This window comes from Ruditapes philippinarum, unplaced genomic scaffold (genome assembly GCF_026571515.1).
Source record: "Ruditapes philippinarum isolate M1 unplaced genomic scaffold, ASM2657151v2 ctg50_1_1_1_1, whole genome shotgun sequence".
NCBI lineage: Eukaryota > Metazoa > Mollusca > Bivalvia > Venerida > Veneridae > Ruditapes > Ruditapes philippinarum.
This window is the reverse complement of record NW_026861539.1, coordinates 578,923-602,713: the sequence shown is the minus strand read 5'-3', so window position 1 is coordinate 602,713 and position 23,791 is coordinate 578,923. Positions and strand designations below refer to the sequence as shown.

Genomic DNA, 23,791 nt, shown 5'->3' with positions numbered 1-23,791 from the left:
GAATTTGTAAGACAGTATATTTTGTATCTTTATAACTTACGTCATCAAAATTGCTCAATCTATTCGTATAGATAAATATCAAATTATAATTGTATGCGATATTTTGTGCATAAAAGGAGATCAAATCAAACAGATATGTTCTGCACTTACCTAAAATGAAAGACACATTACACAGTTAAAGTTTTCTTTGTAGTATAAACATAAATATGATAAGATATTTCGTACGTTTTGAATAAGAAAAGATATCTATATGTTTTTCATTTTAAAATATCCCGGTAATTATTTTTTCCGATCACTGTATCACCTATACAATAGAAAGCGAAAAGTATTTTTATTTTCTTTCATTAACATAAAATCATGTAATTCAATGCCAATTTTCAGAAAAATTATCCTGCTTAACCTTTACTTTGCTTGAACCGAAACTGGTTAGCCTTTGCCAATGGTATAGTGTCAGTGATGGCAGCCTGTGCGATCGTGCGCTCTGGATTAGGCTCTTTGCTGCTGATAGCTCAGTTTTTGTATTTTACCAATGATATCCATTAAACTTCGAATTGACCTTCAAATTCAAAACTAAGGGCAAATCCACTACATAAATTTAGCAGGTTAGAATGAACACAAAATGTGACACGGTCACAAATGGAACAAAAGCTAGGCTGCAATGTGTTCTTTTTTTTCTATCTCAGAATGTGTTTGCTTAAAAAAGTTTGTCTCCCCGATGGGAAATTTCAAGCAAACTAAAATTCAAATGGATCGGTAAAGTGCTCTTTTATCTGAGGGGAATATTTTTTGTAAAAATAAATAAATAAATGAATAAATAAATAAAGAAAGATAGAAATAAAGAAATAGATAACTGATGATGATGTTAATAGTATTGATAATAAATGGCACTTTTGATTTAATAATGTTTCTATGCATTGGCTGTTTGTTACGAAAGACAGGAACCATTCGTCTTGCAGTATAAGTATATAATTTATCTTCTACGAGTCTTATATATGTCCCAATCACATCGTTAAATTTTCTCAAAATGTTGAAGAATTTCGTTGGAAGCGGTGTCTAGAGATGTGATCTAGTTATGACCTTTATAAAATGATCTAATAAAACCTGTCATTGCTCTCTGTCTTCAGAACTTCAGTGTGAGTATTTTTGTCTGACTTTGAAGTCAAATATTTGAAATTGACAAAGTCTTAAACCAAGTTGACAACAGAGCATTTAGGACTACTAGATTCTAGTAAAACATAGCTATAAAAATAAATTCTGTTCAATATTTGGACAAATAACAAGAAAATAAATACCAAAGATTAATAACATGTCCTTATATAGGCCTTACTTTAAAGGCTATAGTCTTTTAATTAATTTCTTCACATTTCGTGAACATGCATCTTTAAGTTCATAAGTAGGGATTGATTTTCTGGCTATCTTCTCGGACGGCAAGGGTGTTCATGTGCCAAAATATATCTTTAGTAACATACGGTTTAAAAGAAATAACATTTATTTGTATTGCGTGCATGACGCCATATTTCCGACATCATGAACAACACTGAAATACGTCATACTCAAACGTCAAACTGAATGACGTTTCTTATGTTTTGTTTATAGATTATAGTTAATTGTTTTTTTAAAAATATTTTGTTCTTTCATTATAACAATAAACAGTTTACCTTTTGATTTGATTTTTGGCTTAAATATCCACGTTTTATCCAAACTTTGTTCTTTCTTTTGTTTTATCTAACCTACGCGGTTGCTATCTCAGAAACTGATTTTGTAAGACTTGAAAATGACTAATATCCCAAGGGACTATTTTTCTTATTTATATATTGTAACTGTGGGCTAACTTCAAGGTGATGTCATGTGACCATACAATAAGATAGTTCCTACTCTGTGAAATATTAATGAACCCAAATTGGAACTAAGTGTTAACTTTGTTTGTGGCTTGTTAGCATAGGTGAGTGTAAAGTCATAAAAATCACCACACGGCAATCTACAGATTTAGTGTACTATGACCATAAAATTGTTTTGCTTTATTTATGACAGGCACTGTTACCGTCACTTTTGTACACGTCATAAAATGGCCTCGCAACATAATTCTTTGACCCTTTCTGATGACGTAAGACGTATGTGTGATAATTGCTGGATTTAGAAACATGAACTGCTTATGTATGTAATGTATAAATAATAAATCAACCGGGTAATTATCTTAGTTAATGGTAATTATCTCACATATACGATTATCTAAAAATAGAATCTATGACGTCATTGCAAGTACCATACTGTACATTTATGATATAAATAATATGTAATTCCCCAAAATAACCATTAAATAATAGAACGAAAATTTCTTGAATTATCTGAAATCCATCAGTGATATAGATAAACACAATGAATACTTCATAATTATAATAATGATAATAACAATAATAATAATAATAATAACAATAATAATAATAATAATAATAATAAATAATAATAATAATAATAATAATAATAATAATAATAATAATAATAATAATAATAGTAATAATAATAATAATAAATAATAATAATAATAATAATGTTAATAATAAATAATAATAATAATAATACTTTTAATAATAATTTTAATAATAATAATAATAATAATAATAAATAATAATAAACAATAATAATATTAATAATAATTAATAATAATAATAATAATAATAATAATAATTAATAATAATAATTTTTAATAATGATTTTAATAATAATAATAATCAAAACAACAACAAAAAAAACCCAACGAAAATCAAATGGAACTCTTTTTGTCAAAAATAGTTCTTCAACGAATTAATCATTACAGGTGACCGCCTACTATAATTCTATAAGTATAGTTTTGATTTGTAAAAATCATTGCAGCAAGGAGCATATCCTACATTGCCTATATCATGTATATTGACGGCAAACATTTATATCCTAATATTATTTCAAAGAAATAATTCTCGTGTTACCATCTTCTTAAATAGTTCAAATATTATTTATTCGTTTGAAAATATAACCGCTTGCGGGGTATTGTTTTCGTATGAGTATCGGGAAAACTTTTTTTTTCAGTTTTTATTTATATTTTAATACTGTTTCACAAACCGTTGGTTACCACCAACATGATTTTTTTTATAATATGACTTTGGTTTGATGCAAAAAGGTTGCTGGTGGCTTCGTAATTTTACCCTATATGTAAAAAGAGAACGCTTTGAAAACAAATCTGTTTAAAAATAGTTGTTTTTGTTTGCAGAAATAGTTCTTGGGTGACTACCACATTTGTTCAAATACCTGCAGTTCATCATAAATACGACAGTTATGTGGTGGATGTTTTCAGATAGTTGCATAGAGAAATATTGAAAAATAACCTGTTAGTCTATTAGCTAGACAAAGAAGAGTGCGGCCGCGGGGGTATGGTGGGGTAGGGGGGAGATTAGGGTGAGAAAAGAGAATTATTTTGATCTGTTCGTTAGACTGAGGTGTTACAGGGGATTGGGGGTAAGGAGGGAGAAGTTGTGCCCCCTTATATGTTTAATGAGACAACTGCAAATTTTTTTGTAAATTTTGGTGAGCGATGCATGGCCGCAATGACCGTCTTAATTACTTATCACCTCAATTAAACCATTTGAATAGTGGCAGCGACCCATCTCCTCAACCGCCCCCCACGAAAAACAAAAAACAACAACTAAAACAAAAACAATTATAGAACATCTATCGTTAGCATAAGGCCCAGTCCCCTTACACTACACATCCACTATACCAAAGTACGACAAATCTGTAGTATACAGTGCGTGTAACAAAGGACAGACCGTTTATAAATGAGTACCAAATATATATTCAACGACGCTTCTCATTATCCTATAATTACATTTATATCTTTGCAATTTTCCCAGAAATGGATCATAACAACACGATTATGCAAGAACAATTTGACATTTTATGAGACTTAAAAGTCATCCACATAAAAGCTCACTTTTTCTAATGATTCGTAAGCTCTCTTTGTAATATTATATGACCGTTACTTTTATTGGTAAATCCATTTGCTTTAATGGTATTATATACGCCGTAATATATCATATAACTTTGAATTATCTAAATAATATTGTTGGGAGAAGAATTCAATGATTTGTACATACAGTAAAACCTACTCGAAGCAACAATCTTAAAGTGGGTATTTTCAATAAGTATCAAAATACTGCTCCACTCTTTTTATGAATTGAACATTACAGATAAATTCCGATGTAAATTTACAGACATTTTTTTTGTCAAGAGAGTAATTGTTCGTTTTATTATCAAATTGAAAGGAATTGTGGCAAAAATGTATACTTATTTTGACTTCACCTATTTACTCACTGCTTACTATTGAACGGGTATAATGTAATTTTGTCAATTTAACATAACTTTGATTTATGAATAACGTTAGAACATTTTGACGAAATAGCACTATTAAATAGAGGATATTTGTTTAGTTTAGTGTAAGATCGGAATATATTTCACCGAGTGAGCACCAAAAGGTATATTTCACGAGTGGCGCAGCCACGAGTGAAATATAAGCTTTTGGTGTTCACGAGGTGAAATATATTTCGATCTTACACTAAACTAAACAAATTTTCTTTTTATTATATGCAAAGAAACGTTTTTAAAAGACAATAAACCTAATACTGAATGAAAAGCGCGCCAAATAATAATACAACGTGACGTCATTTACGACGTCACGTCATTAAGTTGGTACCCAGTTCTGTGCACGCTGGTATTTCACTGAAACAACGTAAGGGGCTTAAATTCAAAACAGTGAAATTATCAAAGTGGTAATTTCACTGTTTCAAACAGTGAAATTACCAGTTTTATATCACTGATATATTTCTATAAACCACCGAAAAGCATGTAATAATAGCATTTCATTTGCTGTTATTGATAACGCCTAGGTTTTGAGCGAAGTAGCAGATACTTGTTGTGTTTTGTTGAACTAACAAAGATATAATGAACACTAATATCTTGTTGGATCGAGCAAAAGGCACTGCCCACGTTTGCTTATGACAGTGAAGCTATTCATGTTTGTATGTATTATTAATTTTTAATTTATATTTCTTAAATGTTGTTCCTACGTCCGCCCTTTTAAGCTCTTTTAAAAGACGTGTTACATTATAAAGACGCTGGAAACAAGCAATAATTATGTTTTTGCTTATTTTAATATCTTACTAGTTTTAGTTTTAATCAATTTTGTTTATCGGATCGAGCATTATTGAAAGATCAAATGTAATAAAATGGCATTTGAAATTGAGAAACAGTAAGATGTCTCTGTGTAAGTATAATCTAAAACACTGTGCACAGGGTGAATAACCATTGAAAGAATGCCTTCGGAAATTATATAGACTGGAATTATATAAAGTTAAAAATTTCTGTTTGAACGTGTTACCGAGGATTTTTGATCAAATGATTTAAACCAAAACGAGCATGAATTCGTTTCACTGAACGGCGCCACGTTTTTCTGCTATTTTCATATATACATAAAGACTTCCATGAAAAAGCATATCTAGGAAATGAACTACGATAATTCTGTGATAAAAACAACTATCCGATCAGAGCATGGTGTGTGAAGAGGTAAGTAGTATTCTATATTGAATTGCTTTCTCGTTTTTCAGCTAATTATTTCATTTTTATCTGGTTCTAAATTTAGACATCTTACATAAGTTGCTTTTTCATACCCTACTATTACTGGTCCTTAAAACTTTATATATTAAAAGCAAGGTCTTCATCAGAAGGATATATTGCGTTCCTCTGGTGATGATTTTTCAGCATAATTGATACATTAAAAGATTTTATAATTTTTAGAAAAATTAAGAAAAGCTTGAAATTTAAATTCTATACTTGAATTAATTTAATTTTGATATAAATTTTAGATTTTAGTTAATCATTGTTATATGCGTAATTCATATTATAAATAGAAGTTTTATAGGGAATTGATTAAGCTAGAAATTTGCCATTTTTAAAATTAGATCAGTAGTCAAATTATTAATTATATTCATTTTAAACACGCAACGCATTTGAAAAAAATGCCATGGTTCATTATATACAGCATATTTTAATATTCCACACCTTATGAAATATAACCAATGAACATTCAGCTATTGCACCACATGATATTCCAACAGAAATTATTATTGGATCTGATTTTATTTTAACATGTAAGTATTGTTTTCATTTCGAGAGTAAAACAATCCATATCAAAGGCATATTGAACCCCATGAAAAACAACAACAACAAACACACACAAAAATCCCACTTTCATATCATGTCATCCTGTTTATATTTATGACGTTCAGTGTTACAACTTTTTTTATCCAAAACGATTGCAATTTTTCAAATGAATCGTAACACATTTGACTTTACAAAGCCTCCAACTATTAATCAGTCTAGTAAATCGAGTAGAATGATTTCAAAACACTAATTACGCCGCTCTAGAGTCTTGACCGATTTAATTTTGTAAACGCTTACTAATGAACAATAACCACTACTTATTTTTACGTATTGTCTAACAAGGCGCCAGAAAAAAAAGGGAAAAATCGTTAGTAAACTAATTTAAAAGTGATTTAAAAAAAAACAAAACAAAAAACTGAGAATAATTTATATCGTCGTTTAATTGCATTACTTGCAAAATCATAAACGTTTGGAAGCTTCTTTGAAGTTGGAAAGAAAATCTAACCTGTCATTTACACAAAAAAGGATGAGTAGCAAAATATAATCTTTGAAAGCATTAACAGAATATTAAGGTCCATTGAGGTAAAAAAGCATAAAACATAAGATTTGATAATCTGACATTAGTCAATTAAATGGGGGCACTTAAAGGGGACTTAACTAAGGTTTAATGACATGACGCAACTGGAAATATGCAACGCGTTTTCAATTAAAATGGGACAAGACCTGCACTAATCGATTTTCAATTAAATTTTGAGTATATTTCTATATTATCCTTTGAATATAATTTGCATAAATTTCAATTTCTAGTGCTTCATTTGAGATATATAAAATAATCAAATTTTATGTTTTTAGGCGTTTTTGATATGAAATTGAACCTAAAAACGATTTAAAAAGATCATAAATTAAATATACTCATCGATATTTAGCACAATTCTTAACCCGATTTGAGCAATTTAAACGCTTATCATTTTAAGCTCATTTGTCACAATTGGAATACTTTTTCAGGAAAAATAAGTGAGCGAATAATCTGGAATTTTGCACATAAGAAATAAAAAAATACCCTCAAATGGTATAAATTTTTCTGTAAATATATCCAATCCCGTCAAGTCAAAATGTCCTTAGTGTAGTCCCCTTTTTAATGAAAAAACTCAGCGAAATTCCAATCGTATCTAGCGGCGGAAGCATTACAAATAAGTCATAGACTACAAACAGGTTATCAACAGTGTTGAAAGCAATTGGAGTCCCCTTTTCTAGAATTAACTTTACGTATTTGTTATACCTGCAGCACACAAGACCATTTGGTAATGAAACATAACATAATGAGGAGATAACTGCAATGTAAAAGTTTTGTTTGAGTGGGTAACCGATGTGTTTGATTATAAATAAACTGAATCAAAAGAGCATGAAAAAAAATTACTGAAATGTGTCTTGTTTTCTTTCCCCCCAACCACATTAAGGCTACGTCTAACAGTAACGAAACACGATAATTGTTTAATACAAAGTACTCTACTTAGATATTTTATGTTCTTCTGGAAAAATATGGTATTGATAATTAATTCTATCACTCCATGTGATTTTGTCACTATAGACAAAGAAGCAAAGAAAAAAAACGGTGTTAAACTGCCAATAAACACTGGTTAGAGACTACTTGTATAGGCGGCTTTTATGTTTTCTCTCTCGATTATATAGTTTACAAAGCTTTTTAAAGAAACAATAAAAAAGCGTTTTTAATTTATATTTTCAGTTCTTATAATGTTTTCTTTTCATACAATACCAAAATGATATCTCACATACACGAACACCACATATTTGATCCATATCAGTTAATAAATATTTTTGAGAAAACGGCGCCAATCCGTAAGCAGCGTAATGCCGTCATCATAAGTAAACAACTCATTTATAAACAAGCTGACGTTATTTTATACATACAAGAATGCAATCTCCACACAGTGATCTCCCCTTAATTCTTCGGCGTACAATTCTGCCAAGGGAGGTAATCACTGTGAGGAGTTTGACAAGAATGATAAATGGGGCACTGATGTAAACACAATACGACGTAAGTTTTTATTGTTGAAAACTTGATAAAATAACGTTTTTTCTTATTATTTATTTTGTTTAATAATTTCTATATCTTTGCAACAGTAGGGTGCGAAAATCGAACAGCGTTATACGAAAATCGGCACCGGAAGTTATTTCCGCTTGAAAAAATAACATTAGTGATCTTCCTTATTTTATCGTGATAGAATCGAAATAACATCGGCCTGAGAGGTGTATATCGGCTATTTAACACCGGTTTTGTCGTTTTGATGCGAAAAAATTAACCACTCAGGCCTACGGCCTTCGTGGTCAATTCCTACGCATCAAAACTCCAAACCGGTGTTAAATAGCCGATATACACCTCTCAGGCCGATGTTATTTCTTAATTATTAATATCAAGTGACATTGTGTTAGAAACATTGGCAATGGAACGATTTCTGTTGTATCGCTCTTTTCACTAAATTATTTTTTTCTTCTGTTTAATCATTTGTTGTTATTATGATCTGACGAAACATGTTTAAAAAGTTGTAAGTATTAAAAAAAACTTTTATGTTTGAAGGCAGTCTTCTAGGGATTGTTAATGTTATAAATCAACTGAGGTACAAAAGTCTAAAACCTAAAATAGAGATCATCTAGGGGCACTTAAAACAAAGATTTGATATAACTAAACACATGGTCAAATTTGCATGTTAAAGAATAATCATTTATTTGTTGTTTTCATGTTAAAGATGAATTTTAAGTTAACAATTTACATAAGCTTATTTGGCTTACCAAGAAACAACCAAGAAATGAGTTTGATATATCCTAAAATTTCCTAAAAAAAATAATTTTTGTACTAATGACATTTTATTATGTAAGCTAATTTCTTCATCAAATCATCCAGAATTACTTCCTTTTAAGTGCTGAAGCCTCTTTTGACGACCTTCATTAGACATGATAAATACAGTTCCACTTTGTGTCACTGAACATGGGAAAATAATCGAAGAGACATAAATTGTTAGTTTGTCTGACCAACAACCATTCTTCTCATGAAGAATTCCGTATATATGTAATAGCCAGTAGATATGTGTGTTGTATATTTATATCTTTAGATTTATCTACTTTTACTTGAGGAATGAATGATTCAATGACGATGAGCATAAGTAAGTTTGGTGCAGTTGATTGAAATAATAAATTTGTGTGGTGCGAAAATAATTTGGAATCCAGTAAAATAAGAATTTTGACATTTAATTTCGCAAAACACGTATACTATACTCGTTAGTAAAAACGTTCATTATGAATATTACATTTTGATGATTTTTAAGGATTTTCAAGCTAACCACTTCATATATTTAAGCTAACCACTACAGAAATTGGTAAACTAGCTTTCGTAGCTCAAACTGAAGTGTCTCTTATTAAATGCGTTATTAGAAATTTAAACTTTTTAAAACCATCCTTTTAAAATTTGGATTTTTACATATGATTCAAATTTGATTTCTTCTATTTACACTATTAACCGTCGCCAGTGTCTGCAAGGCTTTATATGGGAAATTTGACCTTCTGTTCGTGTTAAATTCAGTTTTACTTCTCAGTTTACATGCTTTGCATAACATTTTAAGAACATGCTAGACAACATGAATAACCTAATGGCAGGAGGCCTAAAGTCAGCAGAAATTAGGGGAAACGAAATAATCTACATTTAACAACTCTTAAAGTCTTTGCATTTGCGTTGCAATTCAAACAGCACAACTTATTTCATATCGCTTCTTCAAGTACATACATAAGTCATATATCAAATTGATTCATCAGTTATCACACTCACTCAATAAGACTTTATACTAAACTATTTAAAATATTCACTTTTATTACATGTTTTGCAGTAGATTACTGAATTATAACGGTTAATTATATTCTGATAATTTCACAGTAATGATTACCAAATATAATTTCACAGTAGACTTTCTAGCCGAACTATATTTGGCGTAAAAATAAAATATTTATCATTAATGAATGTTTTTTCAGCGGAAATGTAGTCAATCATAATAAAAAATGTACGTGATAACTGTAGTTCGTAAATATTTACGAACGTTGTGCTGAAAAACATCTAAAATCTAAAAATAATCATGGAATTATATTTTGCTTCAACATTGTGACGTCATTATTTGATGACGTCATGAAGATAAGAGCATGACGTTACGCGGCAAAAATCAGTAAAATGGTGTAAAAATCGTTAAAAAATTATGAAATAAACAGAAAATTTGTTTGTTTTACATGTGAGATCAAATAATATTTCACTCGTGAACCCCAGCTATTATATTTTCACTCGTGGCTACGCCACTCGTGGAAAATATTGCATCTGGTGTTCACTCGGTGAAATATTTTTCGATCTTACACTGAAACAAACAAATATCCTCTATATATTCCCCTTCCCTTTTGTTGATTGGCAATATATTTATATATAAATAACACATTCTACAATAACTCAATTTTATAAGTATATATACGTTCATATAAGGAGGGACCTGTTCTATATTTAGGAATAGTAGAAACAGATATTATTTTCACCTTATTGTTGAGGTGTCTTGATATGAAGATAAAACTTTTCATTTCTTTATGTTGTACAACTTGTAACTGAGATAAAATAAAGTCCAGCTCTGTTCTTAATCAGGGCATTTCTCATGCATCGGAATTTTACAAAATATAATCTAGCACCACTGCAAAAATCATTTTCCTAGTTACTTTCTGAGGCTGTTCTATTCTAGTATTATAAAACTTCACATGTTAACACCGTGTTAATCTACTAGTAGTAGCAGTGAAGATAGAAACAAAATATATAAGAGTATATTTTTCCAATATTGAATAAAATTTCTAAAGTTAGGGAAGATATTTTAAAGTTATTTTTTTTTCTTTGTAAAGGTGTTAATAATTGGACTAAATTTGTATAATTAGTCTAGAACAATAATTAAATTTCTTACTTTCAGTTTAATAGAAAAAATGTAATATGTAAGAAAACCCACAGTTTTATAATAACCTGCTGTGTAAAATCAAACTGGTTTTGGTTCTTACATTCCTTCTTTTATATATGTGTAATTTGATTTGTGGGCAATAAACTCCGTTTTAAAGAAGGATGAGTTTTTGTGATCATACGATTTATGACATAAAAAAGAGTTGGAGACAGCGTGTAAAAGGAGCGCTTCAAACTAAAAGAACTAAAACAAAAATTAGAGGCAGATACCAGGTTACTTAAAAATGAGTTTTGATCCGCTTATTGGATTTCGAGCAAGTTTTCTTAAATAATTTAAACAAAAGCAAAGTTCATAAAAAGAGATTTGCAAATTCTTAGAAAGGGGAAAACCGGCAAGAGCATTGGCAGCAACAATGTGTATTTGAACATTGCAAGCTGAGCTTGATTGCTAAACACTACAGACTTTGTTTAATTGATAATGTAATAGATGACATTTAACACCCTTTATTATTTTGTGTACATTTGATAAGTTTAATAAATCGTCTGGTATAACTTCCTTGTCTATGTTTAGACTACTTTTCTAGACGTGTTAAATACAGTTCTAATTTTTATGTCTGAATATGGGAAAATAATCAAAGAGACATTTAATATCAGTTTTGTCTAACAGGCATTTATTTTCTTATTGAAAAGTTTTATTTTTATATTTATAAAAAGCCAGACGTTATTTTGTTTTGCATATACATTTATTTGTAGATCTCCCAAGAAACAAAACTTTCAAAATAAAGACAAAAATGTACCAGGATCGTAATAATGTGTTGTATTTAAGAGTGTTCTTCTCTTTTCTATGCTGCTATCATCATGATTTCTCTCCTGGAAGCTCTCAAATTATTCTTAAATACCAATGTTTATCGTCAGTCCTTCAAACTGGCCAATAGTAAAAATTTTGAAATCGAAAACATGCAAACAAACAGTTGAATTCCATTTGTTTACTGTTTGTATATTTGATTATTATTTTGCATTCTTTAAGATACAGCAAAAACAGTGTGCGCATGTATTATATGCTAAATCTGTCTTGTTGCCTCTTTAAAGTGAGAATTTTCACACCAATTATCTATTTAAAGTTTATATAAACCTTGAGGAAATCGTGAAAAAAAACCACTTCTGTTCTGTGTATATGACTAATCCATGTGAATTTTAATCATGGGTTTTGAACAAAAAAGAGCTTTTAACTGTCTGAAATCCAATAAACCGTCCCTTTAATTGAATTACATAAAATAAGCATGCCTATTCCTTTTTTCGATTGGTGCTGGAGTTTTTCTAGATATAGCATAAAACTCTGCTAACAAGTTTTTTCCCCTCCAATTTATATTCCTAGTTGTTTTTATAACAATAACATCTTTTGTCGCAATAAATGTTTGAATTACATTAAAGAAAGAAGACAACTGTCATCGTACTATAAATAGCAATTTAAATATCATACCCATCCTAGATAAAACGTCTGGTTTTATTCATTTATCCCTTGCACCTAATATCAATAATCTTTGATGTTTCGAGGGGTTAAATCCCTCTTGTTCATGGAGTTGCCGTTTATTTTATGAATCACGTACATGCAGTAACCTTCTTTTTTCATAACACCAAGTAATTACTACATAAACAGATAAATATTTGTTATGAAGTTTTTTTTAATAACTTAGTTTAATGGAAAAAGGTTAATATGTGGTTCATAGAATAACAGCAAATTTCTTGACAAAAAGGGGTTTAAGGCCTCAAAAAATCTGATACTGACAATGTTGTGCAAGAGATTGTTGTTAATTACTTGTTTCTTTAGTGATTATTTATTTAGAAACGGTTGAACATAATAAAATATTTAGAAAAAAAAAATTAGTAATTTTAATGGCTAAAATACTTTCAATTCTTCATTCCCTTCAAAGTGTTCTCTAGAATTGCCACAATCTATAGACATTTTAATGGAATGCTTGGAAGCTTAAAACAAGCTGAAAGAGTCTTTGATAACACACTTTAAATCAAACGACTTCTGTCTATTCATTATGTTCATTTCGCAAATATTAACATAATAAATACGCGTTTCACGGACAATCAAATATATTGTGGTCTGTATGATACAAGTTATAATTGATATTATTGATGTTTATTTCCGTCAGTTGTGCAACATATTCTGAATTCCTGTAAAATCCTAATCCACACTGCAGCAGCAACTTCTGTTCATGATACCATTGTATTAATGTGACCAAATGCATTTTCCATTACTTCCTTAAATATACATTTAGTTAATCTAAATGTCTTAAAAATAGGAAGTCCATATAAAGAAAATTTTGACTACAATACTGGTTTATAAGAAAAAACACAAAAGGAAACGAAAGAAGCAAAAGCAACCTCTGACAAACAAAACAAAAATCATTTGCAGAAAATTTTTTCATAGTATTAATAATTTTGTTGTATTGCTACAGTACAAGCCAGATAGAGAGGTAAAAGTACAACTATCATTACTTAAAAAGTCTCCCTTAGACAGCATTTCAGACGTTTTTTACGGCGTACAAAGTACAGTATATGATATATAAAGCTGAGAATTGGCATTGATTTGACTTTACACATGAATGAAGATCATAAAAAGTACTCACAAGAGTATAATGTTTTTTTTATCATCATACACTCCCATACCGTAGATCTAAATCATACACTCCCATACCTTATACAGATCTAATCGATTGCTTCGATCTTCTAAATTTCGTTTCATATAATATATAATCGTTGCAATGAAAGGGGTCAGAATTATTTTGATTTAGGTTCCAATCCATAGAAACTTGCATTTAAACCAGTCTCAGCACAATCCATTTTTAAAGGAGTACATTTTAAAAAGAATCTCCATTTCTTTCTAAGAATTATGTTTTTGTTTTCATTCAAGGAAGCGTGCTCATGATTCAAATGGCTGCGAAAAAAAATCGTTTGTTCTGAGTCAGACACTTAAAGTGGCCTCCAGTTTTTTATTTTTTGTTGGAAAAATAATTCTGTGTTGTTTCAAACTAAGTTTTTCAGTAATTTTATCTCGGAAAAGTGCATCATATCACTGGTAAGTCTTCTTCAACACAGCGTCCCAAGAGCTATTTATAACGCGTCAATGACCTTCGTTTCTAAAAATAGACGATCTGAAAACTCATTTATGTATAGAGAACGAAGCAGTAGACTAGAGGTATCGAGGGGTTTTCTTACTGTATATGTATTTCATCGTCTGCATATACCATTTGCCATCTAAATTCTCTTGTTTTGACAATTAAATGAAATGATTTATCTAAAAACAAAAAACATTTAAAATTTAGAAAAAATGAAGGCCACTATAAGCAAAAATGTATTCGTCTCCAACAATTGTTTGGTTTGCATCGCTACTTTATCATGATATTTATTAGTTTTGTTTCTTACGATAAAAAACTAATTCCTCCTACAAATATGATAGAGACAACACAAATAAAACAAACAAACGTTAAATGAATAAACGGACTAAATGAATAAAAAACCCAAAAACACCAACAACTAAAACAATCAACTTTTTTAAACATCTTAATAATACTCTGATTTGTATACATCCTCTCTTTTTAAAACTTTATAAAGTAAGGTTACGTGTTTTTAATGTGTTAAGAATATATCATCCCGACGTTATTAAAAACACCTTAAACACACGTTTGAAACAGAACTATATATATTACCAAGGCGTTTCATGTCTTTGGACCTTTAGAAAGATGTTTGTAATATGGTTTAATTTCTCTAGATAGTCAAAAATAAGGGAATAATGTTTCATAACATTTCTATATTCAAAGAAAAAAAATTCTGGAATTAAATTTTCAGTTTACTTCAAAGATGTTAGAAAAATATTATATGTGATAACTGAATAAACTGGCTTTGTAAAAACAGATTATTCTGTATTTGCTGTGTAAAAATAAACACATGTTTTGAACAGACCCGTTGTAAGTATATGTTATTTGATTTATGTGCATTACCATTGTTGAAAAATAATAAGTTTTATGATCTGCAAACATTTTATATCGGGGAATTCGATTTGTAAATGTGAGCATCGCCAAAATTGATTGGGTTTTGAAATATATATACACGAAAAGTTTGCTTGAATTCAGTTTTGGTCGCGGCAACGCTCAGTTATATCATGTTAGGGCTAAATAACTTCATACATTGCACTCGAGACGAAGTTATAAGTTTTCTTCATTATCGGGCTTGTTGAAGAATAGTATAAACTTACGCATTTACATAAAGTTTATGAGCAATCACTTTACATTTTTGTTACGTAACTATGAAAGCAGAATGTATTCTCATAATTCTGTGAATAATTCAAGTGTGTCAGAATATGAAAAGCGAACTTATTGTAGGATATAATTCCAAACTTTAATAACTAGGATAGTGACACATTGCACAATTACTGTTATTCTTTTACTTTAAATTTAAACATTCGCAATGGACACAGTATACTATGATACTGCTGGTATAATGCGTACTTCAGGTATTTTGTCAGTGGATGCATCTTTAAAGTGGTTTCTAGCGGTGCTAGTGGGCGTGAGGGATGTTGCACTTGTTCATTATCCCTCAAGTACAGACTCAATAAAACCGACTGCAATTTTCATGTGATTTTGTTGTGATACATGCTTCCGAGGGATCCCTTTGTTTCCAGATTTTGTTATACTTTGTGTATTTTTTGTCATTACTTTGATTTTAACATGCCATTCCCTTTGTGGGATTTCAAGGTCTGCTGATGTTCAAAGAAAAAGAAATGCTCCAGTAGACGATAAAGGCAATACGTGATATAAAACGGTGACTTATTTCTAGTCGGTTATTTAGATAATTGGGACATTTATTTACCTTTCTTCAAAATCTTTTTTTTTGCCTAAATTTTTTTTATAAACGTTATATATAAAATTTGACTGAATATCTGAGAAAAACCATTGACGGCAAATAACATGCAATGTTTATTGTAAGCTTATCAGTACTGAAAGGAAAACAATGAACTTTCTGGGCTAGGCGGATATAAACAAGTGAAAAAATAGTCTCGTAACATACGATATAAGTGGATGATATATAACATAACATACGATTTAAAAGTGTCGTGCAGTATAAGTCAGATATTGAACTTTTATCTTGAAAGAATAAGATAGTTTCCCCTTTATCATAATATTTAATCTTACATTAACACATTATAGACGAGTTTAAAAGCTTCATGTTTAAAACATATTTGGTTTGGAGAAAATGAACTATCAGCATTCCATGAATTTCACAAACGTTTTAAAATTGCATTTTACGCGCAAACAAAACGAAACATATTTTTCTCACACACTGATCTCCGTTTGAGTTGAAAGTGAGTCTTAAGAGTCCCATTCATTCCTTATTAACTTTATGCAGAATTTTGTAAAATTAGAATCTATGTTTAAATTTGAATATTGCGCAAGCAAAAACGAACAAAATATTCTCACCTTCATTTTAAATTTAAAGAGTGTTTTAACAGCGTAAATTTGGTTTTTTTTCACGTTAATTCAAGCAGACTTAGTAAGGCCCTGTCACACTAGACTGCGCTTTCACTGTTTGCTCACCTCGGCGTGCTGAAGATTTTTTTGGAAGCCGTGAGAACGCCGCCATAGTGTGACAGTGGTTTAAAATGCAAGTATCTGTTTTAAAATATTCTACTTATACTCGCAGACACTTGTTCAGGTTTTGACAATATCTGTGTTATGGCATATCATTTGTAATACAACTTGTCTATTTGAAAATGATTGCATTTATCGTAAAATAACAGCATCTAAAGATGTTTTAAAATATTTCTTTGACAGTGTGTGATAATGAAGCTAAAGAAAGCACTCTTACTTTCAAAAAACGTATTGTATATTCATACACTAGTTAAGTATAATAGTTTTGCCTTGTTAATACTCATACAAAAGTCACTCAACACTTAATACCAGAAATAATAAATCTTAGGTAACATAAAAAGAAATGTTAGTTATGTATTTCTTGAAACGATCAGATAGTAAAGATCTAAGAAAGATGCATTTAAACGTTCATGTTTTGTTCAGAATACTTAGATAAAAAAAAGTGTGAAACCGTGAATTTACTCCTTTTTAAACGTTCATGTTTTCTAGTTTCTAGAAACAATTTGTTTTAACCAATTATGTCTTTCTTTAAACGCTGATCGTGTTATACATGTTGCTTCATATAAGATAAGATATAAATGGGGCAAGCTGCCTATAATTTTCGAAAAGAGAGTAATTGCTGGTCAGACAAATTAGCATTTAACATCTCTAAGATAATTGTCCATATTCAATGACGATGTACTTACCATAGTACGTCTTGGGAAGGTCACAAAATAAGGCTAGAACATAAAATACCAAATAATGCTTTAAAGTAAGATATGTTAAACATAAAAAAGTCAATTATATCAATTAATCTAGCAATTCATATACAATTTACAATTTTAATTAAAAGAAAAACCACGACAAAAACGATTAAAGCTTTTCTTCTCCAAGTAATAAAAGCTGAATTTCGCTTCCAACTATTGTTTTTTACAATAGGTTATTTACTTTTTGTAATATGTTATGCAGTGAAATAAAGACTTTATACGTTATTCAGTAATATGACGATCTGAATATTCTCCAGGCTATTAAGTGGAGGACAAATTTTGTAATAACATGTAGTTACAATTAAGTGACTTTTAAACGTTAAGTTATCTGTGATGTTGCCCCATAATAAAAAGCATTCTTTTATATCAGATAAATTGTCCGAGTTGTAAACCTTTCATAACTACAATGAACGTTTAGCAATGACCTATGTGCGGAGCACACAATAAACATTAATGAACCGACATACGACGTTGTCCAGCAGAAAACAATTATAAGGTAATCTGCATAATTGTGTTTTTTTCTGTAGACATACATTTTTGTTATCTATTATAGAAAATTTTGTAACAGTTATTCTTACATAAAAACTGCACAAGCAATAACGTACTATTCAATAACGCGGACACACACGTTTGATGTTAACGTGTTTTAATATGCAACGTCATGTAAACAAAAGAAAAAATAGAGAAATGCAAAGACGGCCCGTTTATTTCTTAATCAAAACATAACTGCAAAATGACATCGAACTAGCACATTGGAAGCATGACCTAACCGATTTCTTTTCTACGAAAAACAAAAAGTGGAACGCAGTATAAACGAAGCTATACTGCAATTATCTTATGAAATACAATAAATTTGCCCTGATCTATTATCAGTCTGATAGTTGCATTACATAATTATCTTATCCAATTCACTAGATGATACTGTCATTGAAGTGTAAATATATATGATAAACGCCGAAATCTAGCTTCGTTTCAGTGCAATTTTGTCCTGCTTTTTATTCAAATTATATGATCAGAAGTTTCGGTTACAAGTTCAAAACAGAAACTTATGGTTATTTTCTCAGTAAAATTAAAGAAGGTTTTCTTTTAATGTCAAGTCGGCCTTCGCATACCAATTAAGGAAGATTACTTACAGCAGTAAAACTTTCCAAAAAGTATAACATTCCGTTTTGGATACCAATCGAAATTCAAAATGACATTGACAAATAACTAGACGTTTATTAAATATAATTGCCTGTTAGGGAAACATTTCCGTTACTTTTTGTATGAGGTATGTAACTTGTATACGATACTCGTCCTACTTTCTACCATAAGATGAACATTTTATAATTCAAACCATGAATTTGAATAACATTTGTAGTTTATATAAACTCCTGTCGGGTCTGCTCTCTGGAAATAATCAGTACAAGGTCTCAGACCAACAAGCCCTTGGTGTAGAGGCAGAAACCCTTGCCACCAGGACATGGTTGATTTGCTATGATATTTACAAATACATGTAGTTGAGATATATAGAGGATTTTGAATGAGTATATTTTCAATACAGAGTTTTTAAACTTATAATAATTTTATATTTTGGGAGCCTCTGGCCAGCTTTATATTATCTTAACTCGATGTTGTAAAAGGTATCAGTTTGTTACATTTGTGAAGTTACATTTGTCAAGGAACAAACGGCTATAAAAATATGACACCGAATACACTAAACGATATCTTCCATATTTGCACTCTCATCTATTTCGTCTGATATGTGATATCTCTTCTGAATTTTCAACAATAGTCATACACTATAAATCAGATAAAAATGTTTTTGCGTCTCTTGCTTTTGTTAGTTAGTATAGTAATAATGATTTGTTATTTTGTATGGAAGTTAACATTTTGCTACTTTTTTGACAAATAATTTCACATTCAGTGGCTATGTTTTCATGTGATAAGTGTCTAACATACTCTTAAATCATTATTATACATCTTAAAACTCGTGTCTGCCCTTTCAAAAGATGGAATTTTTTTTTTCATTTCTGACGGATAATGTGCCTGTTATAGTAATAACTTATCAACATTTATTAATTTAACACGTCAATTGGAAATAAATTAAACTTAAACTTTTACGCTTTCATTTTTTCATATCAGTTTCTTATTACTATACAATTATTTTTAAATGCCCACTTATTCGGTTAGTATATCTTTAAAGAAATTTAACATTTTGATATGACATTCATTTCTCGTAAAGTGTGTCATGCAACGTTATATGCGTAAAACATTTATATAAATTACTTTTATAAATTGGTACTTCGATGGCAAAAAATGAACGGGAGAGGAAAATTGTTTAAAACTTTTTAAGCTGTGAGATAGGCAAATTGGGAATTCTGCAAAGGCAGACTTATAGTATATTAAAATGTATTATTCTACAATGCAAAATTGTTTGTAATATTTAGGATAAATACGATTAACTTAAGAAACTAATTTCTCTGAACATTCAAATTACGTTCCGTCAGCCATAAAAGACAATACTTCCTTTTTTATTGATATAAGTTTTCAATATATCAGATGTCACAAACAATAAGCATGGCATTATTTTCAAACCCCTATGTATTATTGCAAAAATGTCGACAATTTATCTTTTATCAACACCGCATTACCCTCAGCTAATTTTTATTTTTTATCTCACCTCTTTATTATTAGACTATGTATAATCTTATAATCTAATTAGAAAAATCGTTGATACGTAAAAAAAATACAATTTTATAAACTGATATGCAAAAAATACAAAAAAAAAACAAAACTTTTTTAGAAACTTAATGATATTTAAAGCACGTGTGTGCGATATTACATGTATACAAAACCTAATACATTTGATGGATAGCGTCCTGAAAATTAACCATACTGATACATTTGCAAAGCTAACAGAATATAAAAAAGATAATAATAATAATAATAATAATAATAATAAAAGCAAAATTCATGATTTATTGGCGTAAACCAACCAACCAGACCATGAATTGAAGAGTTCTCAATTTCAATACATTGATCACCAAATTCATGCCATTTTAAAAGCACCACGATCAACACATTAAGATGTTCAACGGAGAACGTGGATGTCGTGTAAAATTATCCCTTTGATCGATTAATCATTTTACCACATTTCACCACTGATGTTTTGTTAAAACAATTTGCCAGGTATTGAAGAGGCAACAGTAATTTTTTACGCTATTGAAAAAACGAAATAATATAGAATTTGGCGGCAGATTAATTTGTCCAGTCAAAATATGTTTTGTTGCCTTGTACGGCTTCTTGTTATAGTTTCAAAAACTTGTAAGTAGAAATAGATACATTGTATGCATGGAATTAAAATATCAAATTATATTCACGAAATAAAAACTTAAAACAACATTAATAAGAAGTTAATCTTACATACAAATATTGGACTGATGGTTACGTCATGAAATAACTCACAGACTCAATCAAACCGAGTCTGCAATTTTCATGTTATTTTGTTGTGATTAATGCTTCCGAGGGATCACTTTGTTTTCAAATTTTCACCCTCTTACTATTACCAAATACTGAAGCATCTTGTGCAATTTTAACTTTAAAACGTAAATTATAAATAAATATTGTCCAATTTATAACCAACCATTTTCCATAAAGATTAACTAAGATAACAAAACTAAGTATAATTGATTTAACACGCTATTAAGACTTATATCAGATACATTAACATAACATGAAAAGCATTGATTTCTTCAATATTTTTTCTCTCTAATTTTAGAAACATTAAGACAACATGAAAGGCAATGGTTTCTTTACCAATATTTGCACTTTCAACTATTTCGTCTGAAATGTGATATCTTTTCTGAATTTTCAACAACAGTCATACACTATAAATCAGATAAAAATGTTTAAATTTCACATTATGCCACATACATACTTTAAATTCTTTTTCTCAAAATAAATTTTTGTCATTTGTGTTCATAAACGTTTTTTATTTTTTATTTATTAACAAAAGAAACGCTACGATACCTTATCGATTTGGCTTAGAACGAAAAAATAGTATAACAATATCAGCGTGGAACAAAATTATCGCATTTAATATATGTGCTAGAAAGAGCAATCTAGCAAAAACAAAAAGTAACATGTACAGGCAACAGATAGATTTAAAAAGCCAAAAGGTTCGCGAACCGAAAGGTGGAAACATTTTGTGATCACTAAAGTGCGAACTCTTTGAAAATTAATAAACAAGACTAAATTAAACTTGGCTGTGTTACATCTGTTTTCTTATGTAAAGTGTTAAGTGCAAACCTCACAAAGTTTTAAAGCATGTGCTTCATATCTTTTTATATTTAAATGGATACTTAAAATGACATTATGTCCATCCTAAGGTATATAGCGAGCGGACATGTGAAAGTCAAAATGAGTTTACAATTTGAAATGATTCGTTTTATTTTTGTAATTCATTTCGCACGAATGATAATTAACTCACGCGACTCAAAGAAGTTTCTGTATATCCATCGGAATTTACCTTCATCGTTCAATTTATAAAAAAAATGGGACAGTCCTTTTAAATAATAGGCAGATTTAAATTTCATCCTAAACAATTTCCAATATCAACTGTTGGTCAATCATCATTATAATAGTCAATCGAATAGATGAGATCATGTCAATTTAAAAGTTGTGAAAACGTAAAATAATTAAACAACTAAGGACATACCAATATTGTAGCATTCATCTAACAAACTAAGACATTAAAATCTAAATATGTTTGGGCTATGTTACATACATTCCAGCATTTCAGAAACTTTCATAAAACAAAATTCAATGATGTCTTATCTAAATAAATTATAGATGAAGAATCCTTAAAACAGTGTTTTGTTAATGGTATGTAAATGTGCGATTATGTTTGTAGCATTTCATCTCATCTGAAGATATAACTCCATTTAAAGATATAAAACTCTCACCAAAAGTTGATTTCGAATATAATGCAATGTGGTGTTAATATGCTTATTTAAAAAGTAAACCATTGTTTTTATGTGAATCAGAAAAGAAATCAATTATACAACATTTTACTTAAATGTTTTTATTAAATAATCGTAGAAATAGAAATTACAAATATTGAGGCTGTTAAATATAATCATTTTGTCTTATAAATACTAACTTAAAATATTTTTGTTGGTTTATAATCATCTTCTTTGAAAAAGTTGTTGTGTTAAATAAACACATTATCTATGTACAATTTTATTGGTCATTAAATAATAAAAAATGAATTAGCTAATATTTATGTATTGAAAAAAAAACCCCGAAACATTATCATGTAAATCAAACAATCAGGAAATAGTTATTTTTTCGTAAGTAATATATAGTAAAACAAAATAAAATATAAAATAAAATACTGAAAATAAAGAAAATGTAAAATGCCACCCTACCTTGTCTCCTTCAAAACTTCCCGATTCAAGAATTCCAGTGAGCTAATAAGAAGGCGATACTGTTGCTCTTTTATTTGATTCATCTCCCGACGTAAATTGTTAAGTAGTGGTTTGACACGAGGCCAACACTATTGGTATTTGCTGTTTCATGTCGCTCCTACATCATCCTCTCAATGATTAACCAATCAGATTGATCAATACAATTTAAATAAAAACAACAACAACACGAGGTCAACACTATTGATATTTGCTGTTTCATGTCGCTCCTACATCATTCTCTCAATGATTAACCAATCAAATTGATCAATACAATTTGAATAAAAACAACAACAACACGAGGCCAACACTATTGATATTTGCTGTTTCATGTCGCTCCTACATCATTCTCTCAACGATTAACCAATCAAATTGATCAATACAATTTAAATAAAAACAACAACAACACGAGGCAAACACTATTGATATTTGCTGTTTCATGTCGCTCCTACATCATTCTCTCAACGATTAACCAATCAAATTGATCAATACAATTTAAATAAAAACAACAACAACACGAGGCCAACACTATTGGTATTTGCTGTTTCATGTCGCTCCTACATCATTCTCTCAACGATTAACCAATCAAATTGACCAATACAATTTTAAAAATATAGATATTGCGTCAAAATAAAAACAACAACAACAACGAAAAAAAAATCTGATTGCTTTGAATTTTACGACAAATGACATTTGTTTAACGAAAATTATATCATATTTGAAAACATAAAAAAATACACATTAACTTTAACACGAACATGTACTTGTTGC

At 29.6% G+C, this 23,791-nt stretch overlaps 1 protein-coding gene across 2 annotated transcripts in view; it reads right to left on the bottom strand.

Moving 5' to 3' along the window:
• The window catches only part of LOC132716004 (uncharacterized), a 32,969-nt gene extending 9,843 nt beyond the window's left edge, over positions 1–23,126 (bottom strand). The window contains exon 1 of one of the 2 annotated variants that reach the window (XM_060699137.1): positions 22,985–23,126. The gene's annotated coding sequence lies outside the window, so the exon portion shown is untranslated. Of the gene's footprint in view, positions 1–1,658; positions 1,764–22,984 lie in introns of those variants that run through there. The other variant, XM_060699138.1, reaches the window with a different exon arrangement.
• Between the last annotated feature and the right edge of the window lie 665 nt (positions 23,127–23,791).